This window comes from Mirounga angustirostris, unplaced genomic scaffold (genome assembly GCF_029215605.1).
Source record: "Mirounga angustirostris isolate CCGP_5_RB_7025 unplaced genomic scaffold, mMirAng1.0.hap1 SCAF_5, whole genome shotgun sequence".
Taxonomy (NCBI): Eukaryota; Metazoa; Chordata; class Mammalia; order Carnivora; family Phocidae; genus Mirounga; species Mirounga angustirostris.
In genome coordinates, this window is record NW_026991713.1 from 88,498,706 (window position 1) to 88,514,113 (window position 15,408).

A 15,408-nucleotide genomic window follows, 5' to 3' on the forward strand; every position below is an offset into this window, starting at 1 on the left:
TAAAATGTGGTAGAATCAAGTATTAGACCCCTCATAGTTCTTTCCTAAACATAGACAGTCTTTCCTAAGCCACACTTCAAATGATTAGAGCGAATTATTTAAATTTGAAAGATTTTACTTTTAAAAATCCCAAATTTTGCCTTCCCTTGAAAAAATAAAAATATTTACTAACATCAGACCTGTTTCCACATGACAACAAATGTGTCCCCCCACCTCAGGCTGTTTCCTGACCCAGATTGCTTCACTGATTTATACTTCTTGTCTGGTTCCTATGGGCCTTTGAGTTTGTGACCCCTGCTCAAGGCAATAAGGCACCACCGAATGCATTTAAGCAGGGAATTAGGTTAGGTATGGGTTTTAGAAAGACAACTGTGTTGACAATGTATAGAGGAATTATAGGGAGGGAAATCCAGAATGAAGTATTGGGGGATAAGGTAATATTCCAGAAAAACATATGAAGAAGGCCCGAACTAATACAATGACAAGTATTGTGGATGAAAAGGAAATGATTCTATGGAATTGTCAGAACTTGGTAATGTATTGGTATATCTTGTGTGGGAAAGAAGGACATTGGGTGACTCATTAGATAGTGATGCCATTACTTGAAAGTAAAATCGAGAGGAATGTGACATAGCTTTGATGGCCTCCATAGGGAAGGCTAAGGACATAAATGGCCAAACTTAATGTCTAAAAAAGATTCTGTTAATGATGTTAGTAGGCAGTTGACTGTATAGGTCAGGAGTAGGTTATCCATGGACAAGCCTCATGGATGATGTAAAAGCTGAGAAAATAAATATAAAACTTTGTATGCCTATTGCCTAGTCGTCTTTTTTCTTTTTCTTCCTTGGAAAGGTGTTGATGCCTCTCATTAGACTCTCAAAGGGACCTATGATAACTCTGTAGAAAAAAGGTGGCAGAAGTTAAAGATTTGGACTCATCCAAAAAATGGTTGAGGTTGCCCTCTGGAATGTGTATATGGTAAGAAGGTAAGAGAGCTAAGGAAAAGTAATTGGAAAAATAAATACAAAATAGTTTGTGGAGGGGCGTCTGGGTGGCTCAATCAGTTAAGCATCTGACTCTTGATTTCGGTTCAGATCATGATCTCAGGGTTGTGAGACCGAGTCCCACATCAGGCTCCATGCTGAGCATGGAGCTTGCTTAAGATTCTCTCCCTCTCTCTCCCTCTGCTGCTCCCCCCAGGCATATGCATGCTCTCTCTCTTTTAAAACAAAAACCCCCAAAACAAAAACAACAATAACAACAACAACAAAATAGTTTGTGGAAACGGAAATAGGAAAGTTGAAAGAAGGAATACCAAGGCTTCAGAGAAGGCCAGTAGATTAAGGCCTGAAAAGAGGCCATTAAGTTTGGTGACTTGGTAACCTAGAGCAGGTGTGGAAGCCAGAATTCAGTGGGATTTAAAAAAAAAAGGAATACTAAGAAATGGAGGCAGCATGAGGAAGCTATATTTTTTAAGATTTTATTTTTAAGTCATCTCTACACCCAACATGGTGCTCGAATTTACAACCCCGAGATCAAGAGTCTGATGCTCTACCAACTGAGCCAACCAGGCACCCCATGTGTAGGCTATTTTTATGGGCTACCTGAAAATTAGGATAAAATATTAGATTTTAAGCAAGTTTGTGGGGATTATTCAGGAGGATGAGAGACCTGAATATATTTGTAATTAAGGCAACACTAGAAGAAGAAGGTAATTAAAGATGTCATAACAAGGGCAAAAACTATCAATGTGTTCATTACTCTTAGAATCTTCAAATTCCCTGACCTATTAAGGAAATACCGCCATTTTTGCTTCTCTCTACCCTTAGTTCCACATTCTCATCTCCACCCTAGCCTTATTAATCATATGGGGTAATTGGTGGGGAGAGAACCAGCTCAGAGATTGAGAGACTTGTGTCAGAAAGGGTAGAAATTTACTGGAAAGAGAACATAGAGTAAATTTGAAGGAAAGAGAAAAGAAAAGGAAAAAGGCCCTCACCCTAGGTAATTTATGATGGGGAATTGAATGATTGGAGGTAGAGAAAAAGGGGTGTCAAAGCAGCAAGTGAGAAAGTGGTGGAGTGAGAGGAACAGTGAAACTCTGAATTTTAATCAAGATTTCTTTTCATGATATTTGGGCACTAGTAGTAAAGATCTGGATTCCTTTTTACTGGCATTGTTTGTGAGACTGTGTTTCTCTGAGTGTGATAGAATATTCAACTTGACTTCTTGGAGCTGAGTATTTATTTGGGTTACACCAGAAATGGGGAGGCTACTGGATAGCATGCTCTGAGTAGACCAGAAATTTCTCTTCCAGAAGGGACTTTATACATTTTCAAACCCCAAACCCAGCACAGCATAGCAGCAGTATTCATTCATGCTGACAAGGTGGACAATTATAAAGCCAAATGTAGAGAGGAGATAGAAGCGGTGGGAAGAAAATGTTCATGTTCTTTTTCTCTCACCATAAAAACCAGGAGAGTTGAAAGGAGAGAAAGATGGCAGAACATTTGTCTTCTTCTTGCTTTGATAAGGTTCTTATGGATTACCACTTCTGCCCTCTCCTCCTTAAGCTTGAGGAAAGAGAACAAAGATTGGAAATGAAGGTGGGGAGTGGGGAGAAGAACATTTATGAGTGAAACAAGGCTCAGAATGAGGAGAAAAGTAGGAAAAATACCATTTGGCCCAACTGTTCTTTCCTTGTTTCCTTCCCTTGAAACCATTCACATTTACACTCCTGTCCAACCAAACTATTTTGGAGAGTGATAGAAGAGAAGAAAAGGAAAGGAAAAAGAGAAGATAATCCTTTTCTCCCAAAACTCTCATTTTAACTCCTCCCTCCATTTTCTTCATTTTTACTTGGCACAATCCCCTCACTTACACCCTGGATCCTACATCTTCCAAGACTCTTTTTGACTTGTTCCAATATCTGCTCCTTAATGTCATACTGTAACACCTCAAGATCCTAGAGCAGCACCAGTGGCTTGGAGCTGGAGAAATTCCATCTTCCTCTGGCCATAATGTAGGAAGTATTCTATAAATAGGATTGCAAAAGGCAAGACATGCTTTTGATACCCAGAATTTGAAGTACAGAATTCCTGTTCCCCTAAGCCACAAAGTTTCTGCCCTAAATTCTTTCCAGGTTCTAAACAAACTATTCACATGTGTTCAGACAATAACTAATAGAATATACGTGGGAGGGAAATGAGCAAGTAAAGAGGGTGCCGCTTCTATTCCAAAGGCCTCAGTTTGTTTTCTAACCATTTTATAAACCTCTATCTTTGACTTCATTGCATTTTGATACCTACTTGAAATTTAACATTAGCAAAGTATCACTGTGAATTGGTTTATTTTTCCCTTTGTAATTTATCAGCCACTGTTTTTAGTTGTATGAGGTTTTAGGAGCTAAGTTCAAGCTAAGTTTATTATATTTTAATTTATACGAACTTGATACCAAACGGGAAGATATTATCTCAATGAATGGTAGCTATAAAAATCTGTGGTTCTAAACATGGCCAGATTACAACATCTTTGAAGTGAATTTAAGCAGAGGGTATAATCCCACACAGTTGTGCTTATTCAATAGGGATTTAGATAGGTAATTTCAAAATTTCAAACTGAATTAAAAGCCATAGATTTGTAATTTGGTCTCAAGTCAGCCTAAGCATCTGAAAAACTTACTAGCTTAATGGAATGAGTCTATAGAAAAAGTTTATCAGGTTTTTTTTTTTTTCTTTTTGGTCTCGGAGTAAAGATCTCTTTATAACCTAGCAGAAAAGTAAAAAAAGCCATGTACATAAAAAATTTGCTATTATTTGCCTGTGTGTTTCTAATTATTTTTGTGTCTTGGAACCAGTTTGTCTCCTGCAATCATATAAAATAAACAGCAAAACATGGTGTTTATTTGTTCAGATTTGAGCTGTAGACATTGCTTCTCAGTAATATTAAATAAGTTATTTAATTCACTTGTTTAAATATTGATAAAGTTTATTATTTGTACTCCAGATTCTTCCACAACCTAGAATAATTTAGATAATTAATAGAATTTTTGATACATTTTAGAATAATTTAAATTAATATTTAATTCACAATTCTGTTTGATATCATATAAAGTAATGATAAATATGAGTATTTTGGCAACCAGTAATTCTTTAATAGCACTCTCTTATGGAGATAAAAATGTTTAAATATTAATTAATTTAGTACTATCAGAACTGCATAGTTATTAGGCATTTCCAAATTTGGAAGAATTTTCATTACACAGTAGCTGAGTACTGAAGAAAGAAAACTAAAAGTCCTCCTGTCCTGCTTATAGGGGACAGATCAAATGAAATTTCCTAATAATCTGGAAATGTTTCATCATTGAACACTTAGTAGTCGTTCCTGAAATAGCAAATATAAGGTTTCATTATTGACTAGGATTTTGAGAGTACATCCACGTCCGTCTCTAGATCAAATAGGTTTTCCTTACTCAAGTAGCATATGGCAGTAAATGAACCCAAATGAACATGTTGCATTATTTTTCTGCATTAAGTGCTGACATTATCTTTGCCACACTGTGTGTGTGTGGCTTGATGTAATAAGAATCCTTTTAGAGAGAGTCTGCAGGTACACGTTTTGTTCTAGCCTATACCTTTTTGAAGGAGGCCATTTTCAAAGAAGCACAGTGCGTGAATTATGCCCGATCTAATTATCATGCAGTGCTTTGGGAATTTACTCCTAAATGGATGCTATTAACATAAACAAGTCAATTTACATGTCACAGTGAGGTTCGGGTTAAAAGAAAAGGTATGATGGGGATTTCTATATATTTGTGATCTACTGTAACTATGCTTTTATTTTTAAAAAAACCCAGAATGATAAATAGATGTACTGCTTTTTCTCCATATAAACTTTGCCCTTATAATAGCAATATGAATAGTTAACAATAGCTTTTGTCATTAGTCATACATACTTATTGAGTACCTACTATGTGCCAACATTGTGCTGGGCAAAGGCCTTCAAAGCAGATAGGTCTCTGCTCTAGCAAAAACTACTCTGAATTAATTTTGCCCCAAATCTTCACAGTAACAACTATAGAAATCTAGAGGAATGTTTCTTAGAGGAATGTTACTACCATCAAAGGGCAAGGCTGCCTGGCACGCAAAGCAGGTACCTTTTCCATTTTGCAGTGAAAGGAAACTTACAATGCAAGTTAGATATTTACAATAAGTTTAAATTAAAAGAGTGGAACTGGTTGATATGTGTCACTAAATTGATCAAATCCGAAAGAAAATAGGCATACAGCACAATGAACTTGAATGGAAAAAAAAATTGCAACATGAATATAGAATCCTTAACCCAAATTTCCCTTGACCTCTTCAAATTAGGATGTTTCACTGAGCTCGGAGGAAAAGGCCAGAGGAGAGCTATAGGCATACTTCTAAAAATGGTAAATAAATAGCCTGAAAAAAAAAGTTAAATGAGACTTGACGAGTGAGTCGATTTGAGCATAAAAGATAGATGGTTACGCAGTTGTGATGTCTTTTTCCTGACATGGTGCCAGAGGAGAGGTTATATTTTCAGGGAATTCAAACTCAAGTTGTATGGAAGCAGGACATGTGGAACACAAAGAAACATTTCCAAATAAGGCAGTAGCATGGTCTCCCTTGCTGGAGGTCTGTAGGGAGCTGCATTTGGGTTTTGGCTGTGTCTATGAAAGCAACTACGTACATTTAAAAAAATAAAAATTCACTCAAGCAAAAATTAGGGGGTCCTTGGCTAATCCCAAATAACTGCAGTGGTTATCTTTTTCCAGTTTTATCATTATTATGTAGACATGTCTCTTGTTTCATCATAAAACACAGGAATGATTTTAGTGGTGGGCTTTCAAAATCAGAGAACGTTTATATGGAAATATCAAAGCTAATTATGACATCAACTTTTAATTATCCTCTAAAGGAAAACACAAGAGGAGAGAATTTATCCTGGCTAGAAGATTCCCCAGTCGATATTATTCCTGGGAGTATGACCTCTCATCCATTCATTCATTCATCACTCATTCATTCTTTCAACAAATACTTACTGTGCATTTATAAGGTCAGAGATACAGTCATGAACAAACTCCTTTAAAGAGTCTAATTTACATTCTAGGGCACTATGATGGAGAGCAAAATATAGTCTCTGCCTTCAGAGAGCTCAGAGTCTGATCATTACAAGAATAGCAAGAAAGAGGAAAGGAAAAAGGGAAGGAGCAAATAACCTTTGTGTGGTACGGCTGAGACTAGCTCTCGGGGTGACGAAAACTGCTTGTTTAGTTTATTGCTTTTGTTGCTTAACCATCTCAATCAAATATTTCATATTTTCCAACTATAGTGATTACACTTCGTTTAATTTCTGGCACACTATTTTCATGGCATAATTTTGAATTTTTGTTTCTGAACAAAGGCACTACTACAAGATGAAGCTGAAAGTGTAATTTTAAGATCGAAGTGAGATGACGTAGATTTGGAAAAAATTTCTTTGGCAACTGCATAATTTTTTGAAAATTATTAACTGTTCAAGAATAAAGTCCAAATTCACTTGTGAAATTATTCCATGGAACTCGAGCCTCCTTGAGATTCTAAGGCTATCCCTTAAAATGGTCAGAAATGACTACCAAACACTTTTTACATTTATCCATACCTTCCACATTTATTGTTAAAAAAGAAGACAAAACAAAAACAAAAACCAAAGCCAGCCCTTTTTAAACTTGACAAACTTATTTTTCAAACCTGTACAAGGAAACCAAGGGTGAGGGGTAGGGTAGGGGCGTCTCTCTGGTAGCCTTACAAAGAAGGTAGTGCTATTGTATTCATAGTTTAATCTGCCAGGATTCCATAGCCAAGAAAAGATGGGTGTCAGATCTCCACACATAATCTTCAGAACATCCGGAACTGAGAAACGGAGGTTGAGCAAATGAAAACAAGATAAAACTGAAGCAAGCTTGCTTTAACTTTATAAGAATGTGAATCAAATAGTGCGAGGATGGGGGAGGTGGGGAGAAAAAAGCCTTCATCAGTTTCAGGACTGGGACGGAGACATTGGCTCTAACTGAGCTTCTTGTGTCTTTGCTATGGAAAAATATTGGTAATGCACCCCCTGAAATGGGAAGATGGGGTACGGGAAAGCCAGAGTAACTTTTTTGGTCCTAAATCAGATTGAAGTGCTATTAGAAGTTGTACTCCGACAAAAACTCGGGAAACGAATGGGGACTGAACACCCACAAATGCAATCGAAGCTTCTCGCACAGTTCTGGTAAAATGTTCTGGATCTGATACCTCTATTGTTATCTCAAAGGAAGAGAGGTGCTGCCTGCCAGTTTAAATATTCTTTTATAGGGAAAAGATACAGAAATGAATACCTGTCACCTCATCCTACTTGATTAAATTGAGACTAGCTACTCAAAGTAATTTTCCTGTTTACACAGGGAGTTAAACGAGTTTTGTATTAGCATAGCAAAGACACGTGTAAACAAGGTTGTTATTGTACCCAATCTGAAGAAAATACTGAAATGGCTGAGGAGATACGTCAAAACCTGGAGGCTCCTATAAAATCACATCAAAAGAAGGAACTCAGTTACTTTTTGTGAAGTATCGGTCCTAAAAGGGTCTCTAAAGACAAATTTTACGAGCATATTGAAAAATATTACTTAAATGTATCTTAGTTGCAACTCTGAACTTTTTTGTGATGACCCCTTATAGCTTAATACAATCCATGTCCTTCTTTGCATCACCTGAGTCTCCCTTCTAGGTCAAACGCTGGTTCCAAAGTCTAAAGTTGCTACTTCAATACTCACAAATCGTGTAACACGCTATTTGATTTTGTTCTTTTTTTTTTTTTTATAACAGCTTATTTGAAATTGAGATGGGCAGCTGTGTTTGTGAATTGGGGAGATGTTAGCTTGTTTCCTTTAGTTTGTGTGTGAGCTACCCTGGCTTAATCTCCTTACTTAGTTACTTATTTGCTTCTAGATTTTTCTTACACGTCACTTAATCATAGAAAGCAGGTGTCTTTTTAGAGCATAAACGGTGTGCTTTTTCTTCCAGGGACCAGCGTATGTCCTACTTGCTGGACAGTTAGCCCAGGTTACCTGCTCTGCCTTTCATAGGGATGACAATGTACTGTCATAACTCTTACCCAAGAAGAGACCTACCTCCTCACCTTTCCGGGGCTCCCTAGTACTGCATAGAGAGCAGCAAAAAGCCATTTAGGACCACAGCCTGGACTGGGTGATGGTGGGGCCAGGGAAGAAGAACCAGCATTGGCAATGATTTCAACTTTTTGTTTCCTATTATCACAATGATACCAGTTTCTTTCAAAGCCCATGCTGCTATACAAACTATAGCTTTATGGGTGACCAAGTAATTCCCATTCAATGGCAAAGGGAGGGTTCCATGGAAAGGTATTAGGGAATGCTTTCTATTTAGAGTTTTCAGAAAAGGCTACTACTCCTATTTCAGCTCAAGCGGGAGGTCTGTCCTTTTCCCATAATTTTAGATCTAAGATAATGTTCTTAAATATGAAGAGAGTAATGATGACTCAAAAGTACACGAGAAGTAGTATTTCCTTTTATTTATAATTATCTTGGAATCCTTCATGATGATGTTTTATGGGAGAGAAAAGAAAGCCACCCGCTTTATAGGCTCACAGCCCAAAGTTACTAACCTGCCTAAGAGATGATTTTGCTTTTAAGGATGTGACCTTTGTAATTGTTTTTTAGGTTCAGATTTCTAAGACTAGCCCTTTAAAGAGGTTCCATAAAGTGTGGTTTATAAACACTATCACCTAGACTAGAGTTGGCAGAAATGCAGATCCCTGGATCCTACCCCAGACTCTGGGAATATGTCCAGAAAAATTATGAAGTTACCAAGGCAATTCTTGCAAAAATGCACAGGTCAAAGTCGGAGAACCACTGCCTCTCATAAATTACAGAAATAATGTTACAACCGTAACTACTAGCAGGTAAAAAATTGTGCTTATAGGTAAGGAAACAGTGAAAGTTGGCTAAGTTTCACCAAGACATTCCTTAGCCCACAACCTAGTTAAAGCTATCTTGCCTGTCACTTCAGAAAGTAGTTAGAATAATTTCGATTGGGCAAAGAAATAAAACATGAAAGGGGATTTTAAAAAAAAAGTGGAAATGTATTAGTACAAATAACTGAAAAGATTCCATTAATTCCAAACTTTGCTCTTCCTTTCCACATTGGCACGTGGGCAATGTGGAAAGGCAGGAGGCTTGATTATATCCTTCTTTCTTGATTCCAGACTCTATCTTCAAAGTATTCTTATTACTTGCTTTTTGCTTCTTTTCCACTTGCTGCTGCTCTGCTGGATTTTTGTTTTAGTTTTTATTTTGTGATGTTGGATTAACATGACCTCATTTCAATGACGAGAAAAGACTTACTATTTTTTCCATGAGCCTTCTGTTTCTCTCAGTGACTATCAGCTTCTGTTTCTTTTGGGGGCAGAAAGGAAAACGAGTGTGAACAGTGAGTTCTGATTTCAAAACTAGCCCTTTACAGAAAGTTCCTAAAGTGCCAAGCATTTGATTCTGAATCATCCAGAAATCTTTCATGAAGTGCAGATTCCTTGGTTTCAACTTTCCCCCCTGGCAAAAGATTGAATATAGTTTTTCTTCTAAGAAGACAAAGGTTACTCGTAGATAACAGCTCCTAGGTTAGTCCCTTTTCATAATTTATTAATTAAGAGTCAGTAAATGTTAAAAATCTCTGAGGTTTTGGGGCGCCTGGGTGGCTCAGTCGTTGGGCGTCTGCCTTCGGCTCAGGTCATGATCCCGGGGTCCTGGGATCGAGCCCCGCATTGGGCTCCCTGCTCCACAGGAAGCCTGCTTCTCCCTCTCCCACTCCCCCTGCTTGTGTTCCCTCTCTCGCTGTGTCTCTCTCTGTCAAATAAATAAAATCTTTAAAAAATAAATAAATAAATAAATAAATAAATAATCTCTGAGGTTTTATCTGTTTTGTTTTGTTTTAGATTTTATTTATTTATTTGAGAGAGAGAGAGTGAGAGAGAACATGAGAGGGGAGAGGGTCAGAGGGAGAAGCAGACTCCCCACTGAGCAGGGAGCCTGATGTGGGACTCGATCCTAGGACTCCAGCATCATGACCTGAGCTGAAGGCAGTTGCTTAACCAACTGAGCCACCCAGGCGCCCCTATCTGGTTGTTTTTTTGTTTGGTTTTGGGTTGTTTTGTTTTTGTTTTTGAGGTTTTTGGCCAATACAAATTTCTTAAGGACATGTAGGGCTTTTGTTTATATTTTTTAAACTCCTATAAGTTTTATTTCTTTTTAAGTTCATTTTTCCCATTTATCAGCCTTCCTCATTCTCATTTTCCTCATTCTACCAAAGTAAACATTCAAATGTGTTTAACATGTATTCTTTCGTGTTTATGTGTTTTTGAAAATGTGCCTTGCTGTTTTGAATCCATGAATTTTTAATTTGCATAAATGATATTATATTATGTATTACTGCTCTTATTTTTTCACACAGCATTATATTTTATTTTTTTTAAAGATTTTATTTATTTATTTGACAGAGAGAGACACAGCAAGAGAGGGAACACAAGCAGGGGGAGTGGGAGAGGGAGAAGCAGGCTTCCCGCGGAGCAGGACCCGATGTGGGGCTCGGTCCCAAGACCCTGGGATCATGACCTGAGCCGAAGGCAGACGCTTAACGACTGAGCCTCCCAGGTGCTGCAACACAGTATTATATTTTAAAGGTCCCCACATATTGCAGGCTCTTCACCTATCTGGTTCCTTGTTTTTGAAGGCTGCCTAGTAACAGGGGGCAGGACAAGTCACCACTCCCCTCAAGAAGGACACCAGATTGCCTCCAAGTCTGCCACCATAAGTAACTGACATTAGTACCAACTTACAAGTCCCCTTCACAGTCCTGTCTGAGACTTTCTCCAGGAGTGAAATAGCTGGGTTGTAAGTGGGCATAGCATTGCTTTGGCTAAGTATGCCAGGTTGCTCTCCAGAATGTGGCTGCCGCAATCCACATGCACCTGCAGCACAGGAGCCTTATAATATATCTATAGCCCTACCACATTTGGCTTTCTCCGGCTTTCTAATTTTATATTTTGGTGGCATATACAGTTTGTAAAGGGAAGGAGACTATAACCAATCAACAACACTTACTGATTATTGCAAGTGCTTGGTAGGGTAACAGATGCTGAAATTTCAAGGCAAATAATGTATCAATTCTACATTCAAGGAACATGCAGTGTAATAGACAAGAAAGACAGAAGACGCAGGAAAATCTTTGACAGCAGAAGGAATATAGCGTGCGGGAAGTTAAAGGGAGGTCTTGTAGCCCAGACTGGCAGAATCAGGGAAAATTTTCAGCAGAAAGTGAGCCGGAGGCTGGAGTACACTTACCAATTGTTGAGTGAAGAATGATCCGCTCTGCTTGGAAAGTTTATCCTCCTCGACTGAAAGTGCATTGTTAGTAATCACACCCATAGAGGTACACCAACCCTGGCCATAGAGGTCCCAGCTCCTCTTGCATTTTAGAAGATGGTTTTGGGTTTGTTATGCTGGACATGGCAGGGCTTTCAGCAAGAGAATAGCACATACAAAGGCCGAAGGAAGAGAATATACAAGATCACAGAGATCAGCATGGACAGCCGATTGGGAACGTACTTTCTGCTTCATGTGCATGTTCTCATTGAACCACAGCACTCTGGGATATTGTCACTGGTCACTCATTTTACAGCAAGGAAATAAAGCCTCAAAAATAAAGTTGTACTGGGACACCTGGGTGGCTCAGGCGGTTAAGCATCTGCCTTTGTCTCAGGTCATGATCCCAGGGTCCTGGGATGGAGCCCACATTGGGCTCCTTATTCAGTGGGAAGTCTGCTTCTTCCTCCACCCCTCCCCCCACTCATGCTCTCTTGCCCTCTCTCTGACAAGTAAATAAATAAAAATCTTAAAAATAAATAAAGTTGTATTGCCCAATACCATTCAACTAATTAAGTACAACCCAGATACAACCAGGATTTTAACAAATGTTTGATCTCAAAGTTAAGACTTTTTTTTTTACTGGTAAATTGGGCAAATAAAATAAATAAAATAATTGGTATGAGTTGCCAATGGAACAACTGGATTCAGTTTCTGTGGCTTAGGAGCCAGTTGATAAGGATTAAGGGCAATCTGACTTCTTGTTTTGATGATAATTTTCACCTCTACTTTAAATCCCAGGCATAAGTTTCTTTAATATATTGATACCTGCCAATAGAATTTTGGGGGGGGGGTGCATATTTGGATATCTGGAAAAGGAGACTCTATACAATATATTAACAAATGCTCCTAAAAAGAAACTCTCTCCCATATAGGCCACATCCCCTGCAAGACCTCTGAGTTATGGAGACAATAGATCCATAGCCTACAAAAGTCATTTTCATGTAATATTACCTGCAATTACAGTTAAATACTAATTAAACATTTTTGCCAATTTTGTCAATTTCCTTGCAAAAATTTTATAGATTAACCTATTTCTACTTGTTAGCTCAGGTCTTACAATAAGTAAGTAAATGCTGGGAGTCGTACTTAAACTCGTTAAATATAGAAGGTGTACAGTGAGATATTATTTTTGTAATTAAGGCAATAACTTACCAGATTGTAGATTTTATGCTTCAAATCATGGATCCTTTCAAAAGAAGGTATCCTGAGGATTGAATATGCCTGATCATCAACATGCATTGCAGAGACATCTAATATTAAAAAATAACATTGGAGGGGCAGAGCAAGATGGCAGAGGAGTAGGAGACCTAAATTTTGTCTGGTCCCAGGAATTCAGCTGGATAGGGATCAAACCATTCTGAACACCTACGAACTCAACAGGAGATTGAAGAAAAGAATAGCAGCAACTCTCTGAACAGAAAAGCGACCGCTTTCTGGAAGGTAGGACACATGGAGAAGTGAATCCAAGGCGATATTCAGGAGGATAGACTGTGGGGGAGGGGGCCTCCATCAGCCGCTTCTGGCAAGTGATAGAGCTACAGAGCACAAACTTGGAACTTTTAGAAGTCTGCTCTGCTGAGGGATGTCAGTCCAGTGGCTAAGCGGGGGGTGGAACCCTCGCTGGGACAGTGTGGTCTCAGGACCCTCGGGGTCACAGAAAGACTGGGGGTGCCTGAGTGTAGCAGAGCTCCCAGGTATCGGAATGGGGAAGCTGGGTGCAGAGATGGAGCCAAGGAGCGGGCTCTCAGCTCAGGGTTGCCATAAACGGTGATCCGCGGCACAGTCAGACCACTGCTCTTCCAGCAGGGACCCACCAAGCGGCAGATCTGGGGAGACTCCCCTTCCTCCTCCAGGAGGAGCGGCACGGAGCACACCACAGGGATCTGCGGGGTTTGGAGACTCCACACGGGGTCGGGTGCCAGAGATAGAAATGCTCGGTCACAGTCCAGGTGAGCACGGAGTGCGGCTGGAGACCGGGGAGATGGGAGTGATTGACTCCTTCTCTCTGGGAGCTCACTGAGGAGCGGGCCCCAAGTTCTCGGCTCCTCTGGGGTGGAGATTGGGAGGCCACCATTTTCAATCTCGGCTTCCAAAGCTCTACGGAAAGCTTGCAGGGAACAAAAGCTCCCAGACCAAACCCGAGCAGATTACTTAGCCCGGACCAGCAAGGGCAGGGCAATTCCACCTCCGGCAAAGACATTTGGGAACCATGGCAACAGGCCCCTCCCCCAGAAGATCAGCAAGAACAGCCAGCCAAGACCAAGTTTACCGATCAATGAGAACAGCAGAACTCCAGAGCTAGGGGAATACTGCACATAGAATTCATGGCTTTTTTGCCATGATTCTTTAGTCTTTCAAAGTTAATTTTTTTTTAACTTTTTTTTTTTTGAATTTTTCTTTTTCCCTTTTTCAACCAACATCTTATCAATCCCTTTTTAAAAAAAAATTTATTTTTCGTTTTTAGAGTCATATTCTATCCCTTCATAGTAATTACCCTTATTTTTGGCATATATATATATTTTGGCATATTATATATATATAAGTTGTTCTCTCTTTAAAATTGTGAGATACAGTTTCTTCTAACAGATCAAAATATACTCTAAATCTCTAGTGTATGGCTTTGTTCTAGTCTCCTGCCTGGTCACATTCTCTCCTTTTTTTTCTTTTTTTTTTAATCCTCTTCTTTCTTTTTTCAAACAACTTCTTATCAATTCCTTTTATAAAATTTTTTATAATTTTCATCTTTATAGTCATATTCCATCCCTTCATCATAACAACCCTTATTTTTGAACAAATATAAGTTTTTCTTTCTTTAAAATTTTGGGAGGCACTTTCTTCTAACAAACCAAAATACACCCAAAATCTAGTGTGTGGCACTGATCTATGCACCAGCCTGATCATATTTGATCATATTCTGTTTTTGTTTTGTTTTGTTTGCTTTTATCTTTTTCTTTTTCTTTTTTCTTTCTTTCCCCTTCTTTTCCCCTGGCTTCAGGTCTTCTCTGATTTGTTTAGACTATATTTTCTGGGGACATTGTTACCCTGTTAGCATTTTGTTCTCTCATTCATCTATTCTCCTCTGGACAAAATGACAAGACAGAAAAAAATCACCTCAACAAAAAGAATGAGGTAGAACCGACTGCTAGGGACCTACTCAATACAGACATTAGTACAATGTCAGATCTAGAGTTCAGAATCATGACTTTAAAGATACTAGCTGGGCTTGAAAAAAGCATGGAAGTTATTAGAGAAACCCTTTCTGGAGAAATAAAAGAACTAAAATCTAACCAAGGTGAAATCAAAAAGGCTATTAATGAGGTGCAATCAAAAATGGGGGCGCTAACTGCTAGGATAAATGAGGCAGAAGAGGGAATCAGTGATACAAAAGATCAAATGATGGAAAATAAAGAAGCTGAGAAAAAGAGAGATAAACAACTACTGGATCACGAGGGCAGAATTCGAGAGATGAGCGATACCATAAGCTGAAACAACATTAGAATAATTGGGATCCCAGAAGAAGAAGAAAGAGAGAGAGGGGCAAAGGATATATTGGAGCAAATTATAGCAGAGAACTTCCCTAATTTGGGGAAGGAAACAGGCATCAAAATCCAGGAGGCACAGAGAACCCCTTTCAAAATCAATAAAAATAGGTCAACACCCTGACATCTAATAGTAAAACTTACAAGTCTCAGACACAAAGAGAAAATCCTGAAAGCAGCTCGGGAGAAGAGATCTGTAACCTACAATGGTAGAAACATTAGATTGGCAACAGACCTATCCACAGAGACCTGGCAGGCCAGAAAGGACTGGCAGGATATATTCAGAGCACTAAATGAGAAAAATATGCAGCCAAGAATACTATATCCAGCTGGGCTGTCCTTGAAAATAGAAGGAGAGATCAAAAGCTT